This window comes from Aedes aegypti, chromosome 2 (assembly GCF_002204515.2).
Source record: "Aedes aegypti strain LVP_AGWG chromosome 2, AaegL5.0 Primary Assembly, whole genome shotgun sequence".
Taxonomy (NCBI): Eukaryota; Metazoa; Arthropoda; class Insecta; order Diptera; family Culicidae; genus Aedes; species Aedes aegypti.
The window spans coordinates 286513304-286537324 of record NC_035108.1 but is presented as its reverse complement, the minus strand read 5'-3'; the positions used below and the strand labels follow the sequence as shown (position 1 = coordinate 286537324).

The 24021-nt window shown below is 37.0% G+C and overlaps 1 protein-coding gene across 14 annotated transcripts in view; it reads left to right on the top strand.

Annotated features, from left to right (window-relative positions):
• LOC5566252 (tyrosine-protein phosphatase Lar) overlaps nt 1-24021 on the top strand; it is a 607417-nt gene that overhangs the window by 231068 nt on the left and 352328 nt on the right. For 3 of the 14 annotated variants that reach the window (XM_021845270.1, XM_021845271.1, XM_021845269.1), the window contains exon 2: nt 16470-17565. The exons of the other annotated variants lie outside the window; for them this stretch is intronic. The gene's annotated coding sequence lies outside the window, so the exon portion shown is untranslated. The remainder of the gene's footprint in view (nt 1-16469; nt 17566-24021) is intronic. 14 annotated transcript variants of the gene reach the window in all.

The following is a 24021-nucleotide window of genomic DNA, read 5'->3' as shown; positions in this document are numbered from 1 at the left end:
GTCTTAAATAAAACTCAAAAGCGGAGTTTTGCTTACATCCGACGTTTCGGACACATGTATTGTGCCTTTTTCAAGGATTAGCTGTGTTGAAAAAGGCACAATACATGTGTCCGAAACGTCGGATGTAAGCAAAAATCCGTTTTTGAGTTTTATTTAAGACTGAAAGCCATAACCTCAAACATCAACATAACAGTCGTACCTCAAGAAAATTCTAACAATAAATCATCAGATAATGTACCCACTTCCAAGTGATATGTCTGCCTCTCATTTTAATTTTACTAATCAAATTGTTATAGGATTACGTTTTTCTAATGGATCCAATAAAAAATAATTTAAATATTTTAATTTGGAATGCTCGTTTTTTGAATGGTAAAGAGGACGAGCTGTTTGATTTTCTAACAGCTAATAACGTATATGCATATAGTTAAAACTTGGATCCAAACTAGAAAAAGATACTAACTTTTTTGTTTATCGTAATGATCGACTTGATGGGGCATGCGGGGTGTTGCAATCATCATTCAAAGGCGTATAAAACATCAACTGTTTTCGTCATTTGAAACTATTTTATTTTATTCTATCTCTATTAGCCAGAGGCTGGTTCATCTCTATTTGAAACTAAAATTTTTGAAACTTTAGGTGCTTCTGTTGAAACACAGCTTGGTAAATATACTCTCATAGCTGCCTATTTGCCTTTTTAATGCTCTGGACAGCAAGTTAATTTGCTCAAAGTATTTCCAACGGCAGAAATTTATTTGATGAGTGCTCTTCGGGATGTTTCTCAATTCAATACCTTGATAGCCCTACGTGTTTTTCCTCTTCTAGAAATCCATCTACGATTGATTTGGTCTTAACCGACTCTAGTCATCTTTGAAGCCAACTGATTACTCATGCTGATTTTGATTCTGATCATGTCCCTGTTACATTTCAAATAACCAGTGAAGCGATTTGCAATCCTATCAGCTCCACTTTCAATTATTTTCGAGCCGACTGGAATATATATGAAACATTTCTTTACAAACAAAACATGATATTGACAATGCTCTTAAAGCATTAACAAATTCCATTGTTGAAGCCAGGAGTATTGCAATACCAAAATTTGAATCCGTGATTATAGACGATGATGTTAAACTCTTGATCCGTTTTGAAAACGTGAGAAGGCAATTTCAACGCATTCGCGATCCTGCTATAAAAATTGTATGGCATGATTTGCAGAGAAACAACAAAAAACGGTTTTCACAATTAGGAACAAAACTTTTCTGGCTCTAAGCCCTTTTGGAAATTATCTACAACTTTGAAAAAAAACTCAAAAGGCAATACGGGCATTGAAAGAGGAAAACAAATTATTACTAATTAATTGCGAAAAAGCTCAAAAACTTGCTATGCAGTTTGAAAGCACGCACAATTTTAATTTAGGACTTACTAGTCCAATTGAAAATCAAGTTACTCAGGACTTCGAAAATATTCTCAATCAAGAGAACGTTTTCGAAAATTCCTGGGAGACTGATTTGGAAGAAGTGAGAACTATTATTTAAAAATTCAAATATATGAAAGCTCCTTCTCTACATCCATATCAAGAGACTTCCATAAAGTAGCTTATCATTCTTAGTTGTTATACTTAACAAATGTTTTCAATTAGCATATTTTCCTGACAAATGGATAAATGCTAAGGCTGTACCAATTTTAAAACCAGACAAAAATCCTGCAGAAGCTTCTAGCTATCGTCCAATCAGTTTGTTTTCCTCCATCAGTAAACTTTTTGAAAAGGATATTTTGAACTCACATGGCCCACATAAACGAAAATTCAATTTTTGCCAATGAACAGTTTGGATTCTGCCATTGACATTCGACCACTCATCAACTTTTACGTGTAACAAATTTGATTCGTCAAACAAATCCGAAGGCTATTCTATTGGTCTTGCTCTTATAGACATATAAAAAGCATTCGACAGTGTTTGGCATGAAGGTTTGATCGTAAAATTAAAAACTTTAATTTTCCGACATACATTGTTTGAATAATTCAAAGTTATCTATCAAATCGTACACTTCAGGTTAATTATCAGAACTCCAGATCTGAAAGACTTCCTGTAAGAGCTGGTGTTCCCCAAGGCAGCATTTTGGGACCAATTTTATACAATATTTTCACATCTGACTTACCTCAGTTACTTCTGGATTGTCAAAAATCCTTGTTTGTGGATGACACAGGGCTCTTCGCCAAAGGACGAAGTCTGCGTGGCATCTGTAGTCCATTGCAAAAAAAAGTTTGGATATTTTTTCTTCATACTTGCAGAAATGGAAGATTTCTCCTAATGCTTCCAAAACACAACTAATAATATTCCCATATAAACCAAAAGCTCTTTATTTGAAACCTTCAAGTAGACATGTTGTCACGATGAGAGGGGTTCCAATTAATTGGTCAGATGAAGTTAAGTATCTAGGGCTCATGCTAGATAAAAAAATTACTTTCAAAAATCACATTGAGGGCATTCAAGCCAAATGTAACAAATATGTTAAATATCTTTATCCACTTATTAATAGAAAATGAAAACTTTGTGTTAAGAACAAATTTTTGATCTGCAAACAAATTTCCAGGTCAGCCATGTTGTATGCTGTACCAATATGGACTAGCTGTTGTAATACCAGGAAGAAAGCTCTGCAGAGAATTCAAAATAAAATTTTGAAAATGATTCTGAAATTAAATCACTGGTATAGTACTAATGAGTTAAATAGAACATGTATTATTGGTGCTGTACATAATTAGTTTAAGTAAGGTTAAGTTATCACAAAGTGTTTTTTCTTATAAGCAGGTGCAATTCTCCTGTACAAAATATGGAATTTTTACCAAATTAGAAAGGCAGTGTTGCCGAACACAAAAATATTGATTCAAATTTATAATAAATTTTTAAAACCTAATAAATGTACTACAACACTTTTAAAGAGTTTAGCAGGTTTCATCCGAAACCAGGATTGAACCCATATGATCCTCTTCCTTCAAAAAAGTCCACCAGATACCCGGTCATACTCCTTCCCCCTACAAGCGGAATAAGAAAATCAAAAACCCTGAATGCCAGGGCACGCCCGGAAACGCTCCTACCATCATGTGTGCAAAGCTCTGCTTTGTCCATGAATTTGCATCCGGTAAAAGTTACCGGCTCAAGTTTTGAATTTAATCTGCTTTCTGCTGCATGTGCCTGTTTGTTGTTGTTGTTGTTCGGAGCATTGTTTATCTGGAAGAAGCAACTACATAGGCTAGGAAAAAAGCCGACTCGGCTCGGCTCGGCTAGGAGATCCAAAGTACCCACCCATCCGCAATAGGGTGCTGCTTCGGGAGGGGGAGACGAAGTCCGTGCAGGTTTCATATACAGGGGATAGGCAAAATGATTGAGATAGGCAAAATTTTGCCCAAATTCAAATGCTTATAACTTTATGAAAAATGAATGAAATTGGATGCATCTGGAAGCAGTCGACGGCAAATTTGGTCCAGTTTTAGGAACTCCCTTGGCCATGCATATTGGCCACTGGACACCGGAGATGTTCCGGATTTTCTGAGGTCATGTCCAAATGTCATTTTTTCTGTCGCTTGTATTTTTGTGCGGTGTAAAGTTAGATAGATGTTTGCAATTTTCCTAGAAACTAAAACTAATAGGAAGTTGAATGCCACCGGACGCATTAAGATTGGTTGGAAATCTTCAGAAATATGACCATTTCCGTAAAACTGGTTCCGGAAAGCATGGTCAGTCATGTTTGTATTTCCAATCATGTAAATATTATCCGGAGCTATATCCAAGAGGACATCAACCTTAAAAATGATGTTTCCTGCAGCGTATTCAGAACCATTAGTTGCACAGACCACTCTATAGAAGGTTCCAGGTGCCCTGGGGGAATTGGTCAATTAGGAACATATCTGGAACCATATCAATATGGGCATCAAACTTCATGACTTTTCAAAGGTTTTGCTTTCCGAAGCATTTCCAGCACCACTGGCTGCCATGACCACTTTATAGTAGATTCCAGGTGCCCCGGGGATGTGGCCACATCCCCCGGGGCACCTGGAACCTACTATAAAGTGGTTATGGCAGCCGGTGATGCTGGAAATGCTTCGGAAAGCATAACCTTTAAATATAATGAAGTTTGATGCCCATATTGATATGGTTCCGGATATGTTCCTAATTGACCACTTCCCCCAGGGCACCTGGAACCTTCTATAGAGTGGTCTGTGCATCTAATGGTTCTGAATACGCTGCAGGAAACATCATTTTTAAGGTTGGTGTCCGCTTGGATATAGCTCCGGATAATATTTACATGATTGGAAATACAAACATGACTGACCATGCTTTCCGGAACCAGTTTTACGGAAATGGTCATATTTCTGAAGATTTCCAACCAATCTTAATGCGTCCGGTGGCATTCAACTTCCTATTAGTTCTAGTTTCTAGAAAAATTGCAAACATCTATCTAACTTTACACCACACAAAAATACAAGCGACAGAAAAAATGACATTTGGACATGACCTCAGAAAATCCGGAACATCTCCGGTGTCCAGTGGCCAATATGCATGGCCAAGGAAGTTCCTAAAACTGGACCAAATTTGCCGTCGACTGCTTCCAGATGCATCCAATTTCATCCATTTTTCATAAAGTTATAAGCATTTGAATTTGGGCAAAATTTTGCCTATCTCAATCATTTTGCCTACCCCCTGTACAACCACAGACACTCTTTCCCACAAGGATTTGCCCTTTGTTTCGGGCTAATTGTTTGTACAGACTGACCCACTTTTTTCCTTAGTATGGAGAATAAGAGGGCGACCGGTTTCGGATTGAGTTGTAAGCAATTTTGGCAAGGTATCAAAAGGGGCCTCGTTTCATACCGATAGCTCTTGACATTTGAACTGCAAAGCGAGATTATCATATGGCACTTCGGGTTACGATTTGTATGAGAACGATTGCGCTCAATTTATTCCGTTTAGAAATACTCCGAAAATATCCTTTCATCCTGTTTCACCACTTTCTTTCCTCATTTCGAACTACTGAGCAATCTATTTGTCTTTGATTGTTTGACTATGGTTGATTGGTTTTTCTTGCAAAGTAATTATTTTCCAAAGAAATTATAAGCATGCAATCGTTGTTATTCGTATTCAGATTGAATTGTGTCTCGCTGCTTGCTAGTCTTTCCTCCTGTGAAACTTTATAAAGGTATCTGAAGTCAGATGAACTTCCTGCAAACTAAAATTCTAGTTACTTGTTGATTGTCGTAAACGTTCTTCTTCTTCTTGGCATTACGTTTTCACTGGAACATAGCCTGCTTCTCAGCTTAGTGTTCTAATGAGCACTTCCACAGTTATTAACTGAGAGCTTTCTTTGCCAAAGTTGCCATTTTCGCATTCGTATATCGTGTGGCAGGTACGATTATACTCCATGTCCAAGGAAGTCAAGGAAATTTCCATTACGAAAAGATCCTGGACCGACCGGGAATCGAACCCAGACACCTTCAGAATGGCTTTGCTTTGTAGCCGCGGACTCTAACTACTCGGCTAAGGAGCGGTCTGTGTCCTTAATAGGGCACTGTCTATTAGATTGAATGTCGTACAATTCATTGACCCAATATAACCTATCGATCCTACGTCTAAGAAGTAACCTAAATATTCTAGTATCAAGTGCTTGAAAATCTACATAATACTGAATATTCATTCCACCAAATAAACATTAGACCAAATTCTATTGCAAAACATACATCTTTTGGACTTTCGAATGTAATAAATGCACGAAAGTGCCTATCTGTCGTTACAAGACTTAAGGACTTAAGCTCAAAATCTCTATAAAAATAAATCGATTCGGGACTGTATCTTGACCTAGTCCGTATAGCAGCAACAGCAAACATCTCCGTTCGTTTGACAACAGTGTTTTCCACTTCAATCAACCTTGACAGTAACCTCCTGTTCCGGCAATGTAACACGACACATACAGCTAGCTAATCTAGAGAGGATACGGACAATCTGCGAATATGACATCACTTGATTCCGCAGCAAATGGGGCATGACGACCAATAGCACATGGCAACTAACAAAAAAAAGGGAAAAAGACGACGTCAAAAGCCCTTTTATTACCGGGAAAGTTTCCCGAGCACAGGGTGCAAATCCCGACCGCCTGCCGGGGCCAACCGTAAGCTGCCATGATCGTTGTGAGTCTCTCACCTGGAAAAAGCTCGGTGTGGCGAACCTTCAATGCCTGCCAGCCACCCTGTAGTGTCTTCTCTCGACCATAAAGCGAATAATTTATTTCTTTCACGAACGAACCGTCCACATACACACACGTTCCTCGGTAGTCCTGGGTGTGTACGTACATATGAACAGTCTTGTGCAAAAGTTTGGGATCACCCTATAAAAAACACACAAACATGTTTTGTATTCTAGCAAAAACATTTTCTGATGATCGTTTTTCAAAAAAAAAATCACTTGAAATACAAGAATAATTATCTGAGCATTGGGTGGACCAAAATGTGGAGCTTCCTTTGGCAAAGAAAGGTCTCAATTAATAACTGTGGAAGTGCTCATTGAGCACTAAGCTGAGAGAAGCAAGCTTTGTACCTGTGAGAACGTAATGGCAAGAAGAAGACGAAGAAGATGGACCAAAATTTCAAATTAGTATGATATTAGCATCGTGATTTCATATTCTTTGAACACCACTTCTAAAAAAGGGGGGATTTGAAAACTATCCATCGTGCAAAAGTGTGGGTACCCACCTCAGTATGATGTTTGTATCGTATTTGCATAATCTTCAAATATTATGAAACTACGGTTCTAATGCTGTACTGGCTAAAAATTTGGTCGACCAAATGCTGAGAAATTCAGCCATGTTTTTTCATTGTAATTCAGTGTAAATGTCAAAACTTCAAATAAAAATTTGATAAACGAAATTTACCAAATGTTTTTGACAATATTCGTGGATATTCGTAGAATCAACTCATAGCCTTTCGAATAAGTCATGCGGAGTTGAGATACTTTATAGAGATATTATATTTTAGAAATATTTTATTTTATAGAGATAGAGCTGAGATATGGAGAAACCATTTTTATATATTTTTAAGGGGTGACCCAAAACTTTTGCACGGGCGTGTATATGCAGGCAGGTACCATATCACTTTGACTTTTATCGTTTCACCTGCTTGTGACGGGTTGCGCTCATTCGCCTGCTGGTACGAAGGGGTTCCCTAATCTTTTCTTTTGAACTCCTGCCACATGCTTTTCACGTGTGTAATTTGCGAAAATTTCTGCTGAAAAAAATGGAGTATAAACAATAGGAACACATCTCTTACTTCTTGGTTACTACCATCGCGAATGGCAGTTCCGCATCACATGTTTTCAAAACAGCACTTATTCAGAACCTTTTTTTTTTTTTAAAAAAAATGCTCTGATCTTTAAGCCCATAGGGTCGATGTACCAATAGCCAAATGTACATCATCTGAAAGCTTTTTATCTTGGTTTTGTGGGAAATACGAAAACTACGAAAACTCAAATGTTTGTATTTATTACCGCGTGTGCCACTATAGGAATACATGTGCCTATAGTAGCATTATTTCTAATTTCTGTTCCTGTAGTACCACTAGCATCACAACGTTGGCAAAATACTTATCAAAACCGTATTTTTACAAAACGTTTATATTTTTCCTACAAAATGTGGATCGAAAGCTTTCGTTTGATGTAAAAAAGTTCTTATTTCATCAATTATTACGTATAATAAAAAAATAGTTTCGCTCAGTAGTGCTACTATAGGAACAATAGGTTTACTATAGGCGCAAGGGAGCTCAAATTTTAAGCAAAACTAATTATTTCGATAATCTTTTTCACAAAATCAAGCTGTGTATCAATGGTACTTAGATAAATAGCTCCTGACCTTCATGTCAAAAAATGTTTTGAAAAGATTTATAGTCAAACGGCCGTAAAAAGCCACTAGTGCGACTATAGGGGACTGTCCACTAAGGGAACACCGACTCTATCATTAGTTTGCTGGGTTGCTGTAGATGCCGATCGTAATTATATCTTTTTGAGCATTTAAATCTCTACAATTCCTGAAAACCCGTTCACCAGTCTATTTTGAAGCCATGTCTTCTTCTTTCTGACGTTACGTCCCAGCTGGGACAGACCATACTACTCGGTTTGTCGTAATGCTGCTTCCACCTTTCAATTACCTCACGATCACCATATATGTCCAGTAACTTTTCCAAGGATTTCTCCGATATAAGATTTTTGTTTTATATTATACAATATTTTCCTCCAGGTATTCATCCGGATAGAATTGATTCTGGGATTCCTTGAATAATGTGGTCTGTAATTCTGCTCAATCATTCTAATGGTCTCGTATGGAATTTTTCAAGGAATTCCTTCAAATACTTAAATATAAAATCTAAAAAATCGTGCGAGTAGAGAAATTCGGTTAACTCTCCCTAAAATGATATTCTTTAACTCGATACTCAGCCTAACTCGATGGAATGTGCGATGTCGATATTTTCCGAAACCCCAGCACCGATTAGGGCTCTCGTACGAGCTTATTTACTTCGGATTGGTCATGTATTCACAATGTTTTATGGCATCATTACTACCCATGAGTATCTTAAATAGAGTTTCACCGTATTTTCTCAGGCATCCAAACTGTGTGATCAGCCCACTTCAGTCTGCCACTAGGTACACTTAAAAAAACACTGAAATAACACGTTCGAACAAAGCACACGCATTGTCTCGCCACAAAGCACATATTTTGTCTCGGCTTTTCAGCTCACAGTTCTTATCATCATCACAGTTCTTATTATTAATGAATTACATGCATTGTATATGTAAAAGTATACCGCAGTAGTAGAAAAAAATTAAGCAAAAAGTCGTGTCTCTCAAGATTCATGGAATTTCTTGAAATAAATTGCGTTTTTCAAGTGTATTTCATAATACAATCCATAATTCTGGCAGAAGCAAGAAACTTAGATGACCCACGGGTTTTTCTGGCTAATAGTTTATGTCGCCTAGTTTGTCACTTAAATTTCTTCAAAAACATGAGCAAAAATGATGCAAGTATTATGAAATAAGTGAAATCCGTTACATTGCTGTGTTTTACTGTTTGTCTGTGTTATAAATGTGTATATTGATCTACAATTTAGAACAACTTTCAATGTTAGCTAAAAATTCTGTATGACGATCGATTTTCGAAGAGACTATCCAACATTCTATAGCAGTGTTGCTCTTTGTTATTATTATTATTTATTAACGACACTTTACCCTCGTAAAGACATTCGTGTCGGAAGTGTTGCTCTGGCTAGAGTAAACTACGTACCATATCAATATTTTTAATCAAGGATACGAGCCACACAAAATAATCAAAACGTTTCTTACGAGATCCTGGTGATCCCTAGCTAGGTCTAGGAGTTTCCGAACTGCAACTAGGAGAATCCTTTTGATTCCTAGCGGACTTTATGGGTTTCTTGTGGGATTCTAGGGAACCTAGGGATTCAAGTAAGTTCTTGCGATTTATAGGACGTTCTGTGAATTTCTTGCGGGATACTAATTGTAACTAGGGTATTACTGGCAAAATCTTGAGACTTCTGAAATTTTTCATCGGAGTCTTCAGAATTTTCAACAAAATCTCAGTGGAATCTTAAGAATCAAAGCCTCAGAATTCCTAGCGAGCTCTTGGGCATATGTCATTTCCTATCGGAAATTTTTAAATTTGTTTGGACCTTGGTCATTAGCCAGACCCCCCTCCCCCATAAACGACCACGTGGTTTTTGGATGAACCCTACCCAGATCCAGAACATTTTTTTGTTAATACGTTTCTGTCTGTAAGAATACATAAATACGTTTCATTGCATTTCTGTATTCTTACAGTTTTGAAGGAATGTCCAGTTTTTGAAAAATGGTTAATTATTCGATTATTGTTCCAACATCACCCATACATGCAAATTGTGTACATAAAGCTTTAAAAAAACATTGAAGATATTTAAGCGATAAAGACTATGCGGATCGTCTGTCTGGGTTTCGATTTTGGAACGGCTCCGTTTTTGGCCACTGAAAATATCGACTTTGTTGCCAAAAACGGAATCCCACTGTATTATGATTACGCTTATATAAAATTGAACTTGACAACCTGTTTCTGTGGGATGATTTTTTTTTGTAGTTGATGAGAGTTGATTGAATGCTGGAGAAAAATATCGCTGAATGAAAATTGGGAAAAAGTCCCATACACAAAAAAGAATTGCTCATATCTTTTTCTTCGGAAGATGACTCAAAAAAATTATTTCGGTATTTCTTTAGAAGTAACTCCAGTTTAAACTTCAACAGACTTCTTCAAATATTCTTCCAGTGAATTCTTTTGGAGTTTTCCCAGAGATTTAATCAAGAGCAGTCATTGCTAAACTCACTCTCAATTGATTTTGAACCACGATTAAAGCAAACTAAGAAAAACATCCCATGTGTTTTGGTCTATGATAGATAAGAGCAGCGATCGAGCCCCAAAAAGAGAGCGATGATAAAACCCGTTTTTCTCGCTTGTTTGATAAACAATTCCTAAACCTGCTCTAGCAATACTGCTCCCAGGTTTGGAGCTTGTTGGATTTTATCATGCACACCCGATCTAATCAGAGCTGTAGCAAAAGATGATACACATATTATCATGATGTGTTGCAGATCATGGTTGCTACTGAGAGCGATCATTCTCAATTCCCTCCGAATTCAATCCCTGTTCAAGAGTATTTCTAGGAATTCGTCTAGGATTTCCTCAAGCAATAGGACTTAGGGACTAATCCTGGAATTCTTCTAAAGATTGTTCTATGCGTTTCTCTAGAGGTTATGCTAAAAAATATCTCACGATTCCTCCTTAAATTCTATCATACCTCTGCTCTAAGGATTTATTCCTGAACTTCATCACTGATTACAGTAATGTACTCAAACATTTTCATGGGATTCCTTCTGATATTTGTCCAAGGATTCTTCTTATTATGCTTAAGTTTTCTAGTTTAAATTTGAATTTCCTCCGGATTCAACAGTGGTAGCGATATCCGCATCACGTAGCACCTCACCAGTGTAAAAAACAATGTGATTTAATATGTAACCACGAAGCACGTCACCAGTGTAACGCAAAACAAACAAGACAGACTTGCGAACAGGCCTTGTGCGAATAAGTACGCACCCGTCTGCTAGGCAATACATATAAAAAGAAATAGCAAAAAGTTCGCGAAAATTTACTCGCGAGTCACCGCACAAGGTATGATTTATCATGGTTTTGACAGACAAATCAATTGTATATCCATCAAAGCGACAGTAAACTACAAGCTTGTAGTTTGTGGAGGGAAATAGCTATTTTTTTACAAAAGCGCTATTGACTCTGAACAGCTCAGACCTAGAACATGTTCATGAATCGCTTTAGCTTCGTTTACTCGCGAGCACGACATATGCAAGTAAATCAGCACTCTGATGCTGGTGAGCGTTTTCTTTTATTTTTATTACGCTTCAGCCGACATGTTCGCTACTTTCCATCACTGGGATTCAATCCGGAATTTCTCTGATTTTTTTTTCTTCAGGACTCCAGCAATCATTTCACTATAGATGGTTCGAGAGTTTTCTCGCAGAACTTCTTTAAATACTTCACAGAGTCCTGCCTGAATATTCCTTAAAAGATTTTTTCCTGGTTATTCAATATTTTTTCAAGGATCTTTTCAGAAACTAATCGTACGCATAATCCTGGGAATAATGAAGACATTTCTTCAAGATTTCTTCAAAGATTGCTCTGAGAATTTATAAAAAAATGCGTTTTTTCCTTCTGAGCTTATTTTAGGAATTTTCCAAAGAAATTTTCTAGTGGATGCAGGTCAACAATTTCAACCGTTTATTACAGTCAACTCTCTATAACTTGGTATTGAAGGGATCATCGAGTTAGGCCTACGGTTTCAACACGTACCCCTGACTACATTAAAAGCTCGCTGAAACAAACACTTCACAGCGAGACGATTTTTTATGGTTAGGTTGGGAAATTTAGTTAGGCTGATATTGAATTAAAAAACACAAGACCAGAAAATGTATAACGAAAAAAATGGAAGTTTGATATTTAACTTTTTTGTAATTGAACCGCCCAAAACTCCACCTATTGACAAAGTCAACGCAGCTAACCAAAACGAATCTATCCCGTAAACAAACCTGACCCCTCAACACCTATGTGATCCGCATAAATTCTCTTAGATGTATTGGTATACTCTAAATTATGTCTTATAAGCAGGTTTTGGAGAATTTAACGATCATTGACACACGAGTCATAATTTTGTCCCATTAATCCGCCTATATTCACACAACACGCATGACATGTATCGTTCGTGGAAAGTATCGAGCCATTAAAGAATAAAAAGACCGACACACAACACCCACTGTTTGGCGCCGATCATTGTGTGTCAACACTTGTAACATTCGCTGATTCATTCTCATTCTGATCCAGAAACAGAGGCGAATATTTTCCATATTCTGTGCCATGCTTGAAACTAAAGAGGTGTTTGATGATCCAATAGATTATAATCAAGTTGTTTCATATTGCAACTTACCAGAACCAGAAAATATGATAGTCATTACAAATTTTATGCAAAACATAAATCACTCGAATGGCTCGATACCCTTGTAGTCTGTGAGAGTTGCTGCTCTTGAACGCTCTGTTGCCGCGTACCAAACGAGAGAGTAAATATCAATTGCCATGTGCCACGAACTGTTATGGTTCACGAACTAATACACTCTCTCAATATGGTTCGGTCGGCTTATACGGATCAAAATCCAAACACTGCACTTAGGCAAACACATAACCAAATTATTACAGGAAATTATAATCTTACATAAAATTTTACTGGATTGACTAAATTCTCACTGACAATTCAGCGAAAAATATATGTGTGTAGGTAGAGAGATTAGATGAAAACAAAACTTTACTGATTCGACTTGCTCTCTGCCCTGTGCCATATGTTTTACCCAATGTATCATACAAACAGGATCCATTCACAAAAACTTTAAAAAAGTTCAAGCAAGTTTTCTGGCGCCTTGCCACAATCATTCCTTGGATGGACAGCCAAAATCTCACTCTGTGTGTGTTGTTGGCTCAAAAATTTTGCGGTGTCACATTCCAGGAATCTTTTGAAGAGAGAGGGGGATATGTATGTGTGTGTCCACAGCCGGGAAACGACGGCAAACAAAAGAATAGACAGCAAGAATGACGCTAGTTGCTTTGTGTGATGCAACGCAAAAGTCAAGGAAAGCAACTACAACAATGGTGACACAAGCATACGGGTTTTATAGGTATGCGGTAATCCTTGAAAAATTTACCAGCTTTGGTTGACCGATGAAAAAACTACATGCCATCCAATTTCCCATGTAGGGTACGGTGGGGCTAAAGTTTCTTATTAAGATTACCAGCTCCAGTCAAAAGAAATTATTATTGTCATGATATGTCGAATGCAATTCAAGCACTCCATATATCACACAGCGTAACAAAAATAACATTTTTGCTTGTCGCAAAAATCAAATCATGTGTCTCTAGTGGATTTGGGATCGCTAAACCTGATGCTGTACTCAGAAATGTTCCACCACTTCACAATTTTTAGCTACAGATCGCCAAAGTTGCATAAAACACTGGTTTTACTAGTGTTCACATAAAATTTAGAGTGTGATTAATCAAACTATTTTGTGATCTCTTCACCAAGCATGCAAAATAGGGCTTTATCATTCATTTCGGTTGTGATTTGGTTGAAATTGTATGATAAAATGCAGAATATATCGATTTTTTCAACATGCTAGCGGTTTCCATACAAAATTCTTTGTTTGTAATCGAATTATTTCACACATTATGTGTGAATTCTGTGACAAATTAAGCAAATATGTTGTCATACAAGCATATAAACTTTCATGCAAGTTGGATGAAACAGTCAAATTTTGCATTATCAACAGCCAATATCTCAAAAACTAAACGTGCTATGATATTTTTGAAAACGGCAATGGATTGAGCAACCCTTAATTAAGTAAATATCGGTATTTTGGTGTTTGATGTAAAAACATGTTGCGCAGTGTTTATAGCTGTCAATTGAGATTTGGAGAAGTATTATAACAATTTGTAGTATTAAGGTCACTCTTTCGCCCCACCACACCCTAGTCGTGAAGCATGATTCCGGTGTCTCCGCTCTGTGTCAATATTGTTGAGCTCACTATTGGGCTAGCGTTTATCGACATGTGTGATGTATGTTTATTGGAAAGGCATTAGACCTGTTCGCGTTTATCGCTTGGGCGGAGCTAACCACCATTGCACCGTGTCGTGTCGCAGACATCATCACTCCTATCCACTGCACTGACTGACTGTACAGGCAAGAACTTTGGCTGTAGGTTGGCTTTCGCAAGAAAAGGTTTGAAAAATGAACGAGATGAAAAATTGGTTTCCCTGTGTGGAGGGGGGGGGACGATTTCGTAGGATGAAACGGATTTTGCCAATCGGTCGTTAAATTGAGAAGAGAAACTGATGTGTGCAACTTTTTTTTTCGGTCTGCTCCTATATGCCTTATCCGACAGACGTTTCGAAACGAATTTATGATTGTTTTTGCTAGCCGGAGATGCAACGAGGTTTGAACGATGCACGTTGTTCGATAAATATACGGTGTTATAATAGTAGGAGTTGAATAGATTCGGAAATGAACCATATCGTAAAAACGAAGCATAAACTTTGAAACTATAGCGCAAAATTTGTAATGATAATTTTGCTATAAGTGCTTTGCTTCTCGCAAAATTATTTTTTTTATTGGACAATTATTAAAATATTGTTGCATATATGTGAGTCTTAAGAGAAATCATTGCAGTTCCATTGCAAAAATTCATGATGGTATATATTGCTGTTTGCGTTTGACGTGCAAAGCCAGTCTAACTGAGCTTCAAACGCGGTAACACAAAGTAACCAAAGGATACTTAACAACCATGATCCATAACACCGCAAACCTAGCAAAGAAAATCAATCTTTGACTTCGCTTTCTTTGTTAAAAATCTTACCGCGTTTGGTGTTCCCGCATTTGATATTTGCATTTCAAACGCACACAGCAATAAATGCATTTTTTGGATTATTTTTTTAAAGAAGTTGCATAGCTATCCTCAACAAATGCGAGAAAACACTTATGGCGAATTTGTCAGAACAACTTTTGTTGAGTTAATTTCTAAAATAAATTCTGGATTAATTGCAATTGATTGAAAACAATTGACTCTTTGATAAAAATTAGATTCACTTCATATTCAAATGATTCAGCACTGATGCATTTCTCATTTAAGTGATTTAGGATTAATTCACTTCATATTCTAGAGGTTCGTGTTCGATTCGCTCCATATTTAGTTGATTCAGTTAGTTTCACTACATTTTCCAGTTTTTCAAATATGACTCACTTCATGTTGAAACAGTTTAGGATTGATTTTCTTCATGTTCGAGTGATTCATGTCTTCATTTACTTTATATTCAAGTGTTTCAGGTACGATTGACTTCATTTTCTAGAAATTCAGGGCTGATTTACTTCATGTTTAAGGAACTCAATATTGATTTACTTCATCCTTAAGTGATTTAGGTCTGATTCCCTTCATTTACAAGTGATTCATATCTGAATTACTTCATATAAAATGGTTTCAAGTTAGATTGAATCAATGTTTCTAGTTATTCGGGTCTGATTTGCTTTATATATAATGGATTTAGTTCTGATTTACTTAATTTTTCATATGTTTTAGGTCCGATTTACTTAATTTGCAAGTAATTAATCTAGATTTCAAATTAAATTCAAGTGATTTTGGTCTGATGCTTTCAATTTTCAAATGATTTAGGCTGTAACTCTTCATAATCGAGACTGATTCGCTTTTTATTCAAGTGTTTCATGTCTGTTATAGTTCATATAAACGTGATTCAGATTAGATTCACTTCATATACAAGTGATTAAAGTCTGATTCAATTTATATTCAAGACATTCAGGACTGATTCCTTCAGATTCAAGTGATTCAAGACTGATTCACGTAATTGTCAAGTGATTAATGTTGATCTGCTTAAAATGCTCAATTTTACATCAATTACTTGAATAATTAACTGTTCGGCAGGTGATTTTTTTTTCTGAAAATGTGTTCATTAACAAGGGCTCGCTATCATTAACTCTCGACTAATCACAACAAATCATGGGAGTGCTCTAAACTTCATGGGAGAACATTAAACTAAGAAGCAGGTATTGTCCCATTTTGTAATGCCAGGAAGACGAAAAAAAAATACTCTAAGGGCTAGCACCCTCCTAAGAGCCAATTATATAAATTATGCAAATTGATAAGCTTTCTTTTCCCCTAACAAACGCTCATTGCACTGCCCAAGCCAGACCGCCGTATCCCCGTAACGGAAACATTCCCCTATCGAGCAAAGTTTGCAAATATACCTTCATACTTTACGACTGATCCAATTTTCCACTTTAGCACAGCAATGTCAACTTTAGACGACCGACAAATCTTGGAGTGCGTGCTCGGAGCTTGCCCGGAGAAAAGTTTGCCAACGACGATTAACCACCGGAAAGCCACGTGTAGCTCAGTGTGCGAATCGCGGAATCGCGGCAGTGTGTGAATAAGTTTGCTCAAATATAATAAAAATAATAATAAAGAAGTAAAAGTGAAAATCCTACGCAATCGAAACGCAGAAACAGCAGCAGAAGCAGAAGCCGGCGCCTCCGTTCATTTTTTTTTGCGTATCCCAAAGCAAACGAAACAATCTCATAATGAAGAGGAGAAAATTAATGAATCGAAAATTATGAAATCCAATAATAATAAATTATGTGAAGCAGCCTGGCGCAAAGAATCTATTACAGTGAATTTATTTTCTCGGAAGGCAGCGTAGAAAGTCGCTGTGAACAAAAGTGGCTGAAGAAAACCCAAAGCGAAAAGTTGCTGAAAGTCAGAATATCAACGAGGCGAGGGTCCAGCTGGCGACTTGGTGTGAGGGAAAACAGTGAGGGGGAGAGGGGTTTTCTTGAGGATGTGGGCACCCAAAGTGGTTCCCGGTCCAGAGCGATGGGTCCGACCAGAAGAACCACCCATCGAACCACAAGTCCTGTGTGCAGAATGTCTGCGAAAAGTCTGCCTAGTGAAAATGTGAAACGGCCCGAAGGTCGACGAACTTGTGTGAAAATTTCCGAGATTGGTGTGCATTTTTGTAGGTGAATTGGCTGAGAAGGAAGCCGCCAACCTGCAAATGGGCCTATTTGGCTAGGGGAGTTACGAAATTGATAGCAGCCGAGCAGTTTATTTTTGCTGCTACTGTACTCTATAATTGTGTGCAAACGAGAACGGCGGAAAAAAACATGGTATCGGGGAAACTTTCCCGAGGAAAATTGCGGCAGATAATCGTGCAGTCAGGCAGTAAATGGGGTTTAACACGAAGTGAATGGACCCAGTGATTGGAAATGTGAACAAAAAGATGAAAGCCAATCGAGTGCGGGAGGTCTTAAAGCGAGGACGTGTACGAAGAATGGGGAGGTTCTGGGAACGTTGATTTAGCGGCCGAAGATGAAGAAATACGGTACTAATTTAGGATGGTCCAATAATAGACGTAAACATGCTATAAACATGCGGAAGCCTGCCAGAAACGACGTTAGTCAAATGCAGTGGGGCGAAATTGTAGTATAATTGGGGATCATAGATTGTAGGAACGATTTGGAAGAGGAAGTATAGAACATTCTAAAATCTTTCGGATTCATCTACCGAAGTTTGCTATATTCTAAACTATTTTTATTTGAAAAGATATTCGAATTTTTCTAGCATGTTTTAAATTTTTTTATTTTATTTTGTGTTTTTCTTTTCATATTACAGTAAATTAGTTTTCTTGAATTTGCTAGCTTTAGACAGAAGATCGAGATCTTGAACTCCATTAGGGATCAAAGTTTTCTTCCAAATTGCAAAGAAAGGAGACTGTCCCGTTTTGCCGGAAACTCTTAAATATTGCGAACTTCTTCGCAAACATCTTGAAGAGAGGAAGCACATTCATTCACTTATGACGACAAAACTGAATGGTCACCTGACGAGATCAAAAATGGAATAAATTATTTACTTCGATAGTCCCCAGTCCAAGTAATCATTATGAAAAATAGACCCAATCTGGCATTCTTTGGAAAAAGCATTCTCAAGAATATTATTTAGTTCATTTCAATAAAAACAAAAAGTGATCTAACTAATATTAAAGCTTAAGAAAAAGCAAGGCTTATGTTCTTTGTCCGTGTGATATGGGAAGTTTTCCAGAAACCTGGAAGAAATTTCCAGAACCCCACTCAGTGCCGACAATGCCAAAAGTAGGGTCATGTTACCAAACATTGCCGCGAAAGACGTCTGTCCTGTAAAGGATGCTACCAAAAAGTTTGGATGCGCAAATTGCGGGGGTAACCATAAGTCTAACTTTTAAGATTGCCCTTCGCGTAGACGAATCGTTGAGGTACCAGGTAGATGAACAATAACGTTTTTCGTTCTCGGAATTTTCCAGACAGAATCTCCAACAATGCTCATTTTTCAGTTATCGATCGCTTGCTTAAGGATCATACCCATCAGGCAAATTATAACCATACTCATTCACTAGCTATTTTTTCCGTCTGGTAGCCGTTCGAATCTTTCAATTTTGAATAGATTTACCCAACGAAACTCCTATGCCGATATTGTAGCAGGCATTTTTTCCGTCTCCTCATTAACGGATAATCCCCACAAAAAAATCATCAGAAAGTTCACCTACTCCTAGTGAAATGTCTACCTCTGATTTTGATGTTTTCACTGATAAATTGAATCAAATGATTGGTGCAATGTTCAAAACCACCACAATGGATGAAGCAGTCCAAGTTGGTTTAAAATTTACTAACAAAATTGTTATCGGATTACGTTTTAATGGATCAATTGTTTTATTGTTTCAAATTGGAATACTCGTTCTCTGAATGGTAAAGAGGACAAGCTGTTTAATGTTCTAACAGCTAATAACATACATATAGCAGTTATTACTGAAACCTAATCGAAACCTGGATCCAAACTCAAAAGAGATCCACACTATTTTGTTTATCGTAATCGACTTGATGGTGCATGTTGGGGAGTGGCAATCATCATCAGGCGCATAAAACATCAACTTTTTTCGTCATTTGAAACCAATGTTTTTGAAACTCTTGGTATTTCTGTTAAAACACAGATTAGTAAATATACTTTCATAGCTGAATCATATCAGCTCCAAATTCAATTATTTTCGAGCTGACTGGAATATATATGGAACAAAACAAAACTTTATATTGACAATGCTCTTGAAACTTTAACTAATTTCAGTGTTGAAGCAAGGTGCATTGCAATTCCAAAATATGAAATAAAATTAGAATCCTTATAGACGATGATCTTAAACTCTTGATAAGTCTTTAAAACATTTGGAAAAGTCAATTTCAACGCACTCGCGATCCTGCTATGAAAGTTATATGGCAGGATTAGCAAAAAGAAATTTAAAAATGGTTTTCTCAATTAAGAAACAAACATTTTGACAATAGAATTTCTCAATTTGACCCTAATTTAAACCCTTTTGGAAATTATCAAAAAAAAAATAATAAAAAAAAACTCAGAAACCAATTCCTGCATTAGAAAAAGAATTCAGGATTTTGAAAGTATTCTCAATCAAGAGGACGTTTTCGAAAATTACTGGGTCATTGATTTTGAAGAAGTTAGAACCAGGGTTGGGAAAAAATCTGAAATTCATTCTACAGTAGCCAAAAAAGCCAATCGCTGTCAGCGAAGCCAGTGAAACTCACGCCTACCGCTGCTGTAGGCAAAGAGCCTTGAAAATCGCAAAACACCCGTTGCTAAGGGCAACCCAAAATTACTGTAGAAAAATGTTCTATTTCCCGCTGCATTTCCCGCATTTAGAGCCTTCAATGACACTCACGATTTAGAAAATTCATTCACCCAACATAGGCTACTTGATGAGATTCACGTTTATGAACTACTGTACTAGGAAAGCCACGTGATTTTCGTGAAATTCAAGCCTACTACTGTTACCATTCCCAGCACTAGTTAGAACTATTATTTAAAAAAAATATGAAAGCCCCTATCGATGATAGAATTTTTTACATCCTCATCAAAAAACTTCCAGAGAGTAGCTTACCATTCTTGGTTGATATATTTAACAAATGTTTTCAGTTTGTATATTTTCATGACGACTGGAAACATTACATGATTGTACCAATTTTAAAACCGGTAAAAATCCTGCAAAAGCTTTTAGCTTTCGTCCAATCAGCTTGCTTCCCTCCATCAGTAAACTCTTTGAAGAGATTATTTTCAACAAAATGATAGTCCACATCAACAAAAATTTAACTTTTACCAATGAACAATTCGAATCTTTGAAATTTCGTCGAACGACATTTGGTCGAATGACGTTTCGTCGAAAGTACTTTTGATAGAACGGACATTTAGTCGAATGGACATTTGGTCGAAAATAATTTAGTTTCTTTTAGCAGCCGAAAAGGCACTTGAATACGGATTTTGAAGATTATTTTACAGAGTGATATTTTGTCGTTAGTACATACACAGTTATAACGTTACTTACATTTTTTACATTTCTTGATATTCTTTTTGTCAGTCAGGCTTACTCTGCGAGTCAAAATGATGAATCGCAACAAGCTGATCTCAAATAGAAGCAATTCAACTTTTCTCACCACAGTCGCTTTGTCATATACAGAGAATAAACACAATTTTCTGGTTTGAATTTTTTCGTTTAAATTATTTATCAACTTATTATCATTCACAGTCGTGGACCATATCTAGAAATATATTTTAGCTGAAAGTCACAAGAGCCTGATTCACGATGAGTTGAAAAACGTATCATGTAGACGGCACTATTGATGCACTTCGTCATAAGCGTTGGGGATATGCAATGGTCATCAAAATTAGTTCTTAGATTCTACGGATAGAAGTGCACTTTATGCAGACAATTCAAGGTGACCAAATAGTTTTATGCCCATTCCAAGTCTGGTCCCCGCATTCCATATTCCCACCCAAGTTCATACGCTTTAAGATCTGAAAATCAGAAAAGTTTCCAAGCACTCACACTGAATATCATTGGATAAAGATCAACAGTTACATAAACAGAACGATGAAATTTTGAAAAAAAATGATTAATTCAACATAGTATGATTTTCTATTAACTTAATAATAACGAAAATAATTGACATTTATTTCCAAAGAACGATAATATTCAGGAAGAATAATACATTCAACAACAAAAAAACAACATCGGTGAACTTGGAAAAAATATTTTTTTCCGGTTCATCTAGCTATCCACCACCGGCTAAAAAATAAAATTATTGACAAGAACAATTTGCTTTTAATAGACAGTAGTACATATACTAACCTCGTCGTACCCATAACGCGGGTAGATCACCTTTTCGTGGTGCGTTATGGGGTAAAGATCTACCAGTGAACCCTAGTCCTAACTGCTTCAAACGAAGAAAACAGGATCTTATAGTAATCAAAGGAACACTTTTAGTCCTTGTTACATTTTAAACCTTGTTGAAAGTGACAAGTCTCGGTTTTCCCAGTTGCCGAGAATGATCTTGAGACAAGGAAAAAATGAGTCGAATTCAATAATTTGTTTTCTAATCTTTTATTTATTGTTCTCTAGTTTGAAGAAGTAGGGACTAGGATTCTGATGCATGGACAATATCGGTGTAATTCCTTGGCTTTATCGAGGGATCCGATTTTGCCTGATAAAGGGGCGCGCCTGTGGAGAGTGCATGCACCACACTCTTCGAAGGGTAGGAACCTTTCAGTTAGAATCCTTTCCTGTGATCAAGTTAGGAATTACAACTTTAAGAAAACCGAATGCTTTATCACTTCTCGATAGTGACAAAGTAAAACGACATGCACTACACAAAGGACACGGGATATACTACAATAGATCAAATATTGGTCGCAATGGTTTATGTTCCGAATAAAAAAAAAACCTCGTAAACGTTGTTGATATATAATTATCAGTAAGATAGATTAGTTATTAAATTAACTTCTGATGAAAAAAATGCTTGAAATAGATTCGATATTTATTCATTGTACAAACATTTTGGTTCGGTTTACATTCAACGGTTGGACCACACGATCCTTTAACCAACCATTACAAAATAATCTTCCGAACAAATGTCCGTTCGTCTAAACGTCATTGGAACAAATATCATTTGACAAAATAATCTAAAGCTTTTGACCAAATGTTCATCCGACCAAATGTCCCTTCGACCAAATGTACTTTCGACCAAATGTCATTCGACCAAACGTCATTCGACCAAATGTCTTTCGACAAAATGTCCTAAAGCCTTATTATTGACTTCGGCTTTAGGACATTTGGTCGAATGACATTTGGTCGAATGGCTTTAAAACATTTCGTCGAATGACGTTTAGTTGAACGGGAATTTGGCCGAAAGCAGGAACAAACGTTTACTGAAAGATCATTTGGTAATATTGACTATTTTTGACTAAGTTTTGCAAAGTTGGTAAGTTAACGTATTCTTTTGATTTTTTGTATTGAATTTCTGCCAATATCTAGAATTTCAATGATTACTCAAATGAAATTTTAAAAAGTTTTTTTTTGTACATTGACTGAAATATTTAGTTGTAGTGAATTTAATATTCTTTTAAAAATATCATCATTCTTTGAAAAACTTCTCGAAAAGTTATTTTATTATTCACCGATGTGAACATTATGATTTTTGGAATTTGTAATGAACTGCTGATATTCATCTGAAGGAAGCATTTGAAGAGAATGCTCTGAACCTTTTTTTCGAATTCCGAGTCTTGCAACTTACGGACGAGGGTGAGATTTGAATGGAACGACAGGAAAAATTTGCTTCAAGTGAAACTCTTACGGCGAAGTGAATATTAGATGTAACTCTATTTATGGGCAATTGGCATATTGTGACTTCCAGCTTAATGACATTTCTCACTCAAATATATGGCTTTGCTGGTGGTGTTGATGACCAAGAGAAGCGGTAGAAGCCTTTAATAATTAAACAAGATAATTGTGCGTATTATGTATCGGGTAAGGAAAGACGTTTGATTGAGGTGACAAAAATTGGCTTACTTCCAATTAAGATCAGCTTATCTCGACTCGCAGAGCATGCCTGAATGAATAAGCTGCATGAAACGTTAAAAACGCTTACTTACTTTTACTTTTGCTGGCTCTACGTCCTTCAAGACATGACCTGCGCCACAACTCGGTCCATGGCTGCTAACCTCCAATTCCTCGATCGCCCCACACCTCCAAGATACTGCTCCACTTGGTCAAACCACCTAGCTCGTTGCGCTCCCCTTCGTCTTGTACCGGCCGGATTTGAGTTGAACACCATTTTTGCGGGATTGTTGTCCGGCATTCTCACAACGTGTCCCGCCCATCGTACCCTTCCAGCTTTGGCGACTTTCGTGACACTGGGTTCACCGTAGAGTTGCACAAGCTCATTCTTCTCCTCCATACGCCGTTCTCACATACTCCGCCGAAGACCGTCCTAAGCACGTTAAAAATGCAAGAGGTTGATCAATATGTTGGGAGTGTAGGGTCCATCAAATTGAATAACACTGTTTTGCCAACCGCATATAGATTGTTGGTACAATTACTAATACTTTTTTCTACTATTCAATCACTCGGTGTATTATCGACAAAATGTTACTTTCGACGATAATCGATAAAACATTATTTCCATACTACTTAAATTCGACCACATATCCTTTCCACACAAATGTCGGTTCGACCAAATGTCATATGAAAGCAGTAGCAATTAAAACTTTTCGACGAAATGTCCGTTCGGCCAAACTTACTTTCGACCAAACGTCATTCTACTAAATGTCTTTCGACGAAATGTCCTAAAGCCGAGCAGTTCGGATTCCGACATGGACATTCGACCACTCACCAACTTTTACGTGTAACAAATTTGATTCGTTCCAACAAATATTGCTCTTCTAGACATAGAAAAAGCATTCGACAGGCTTG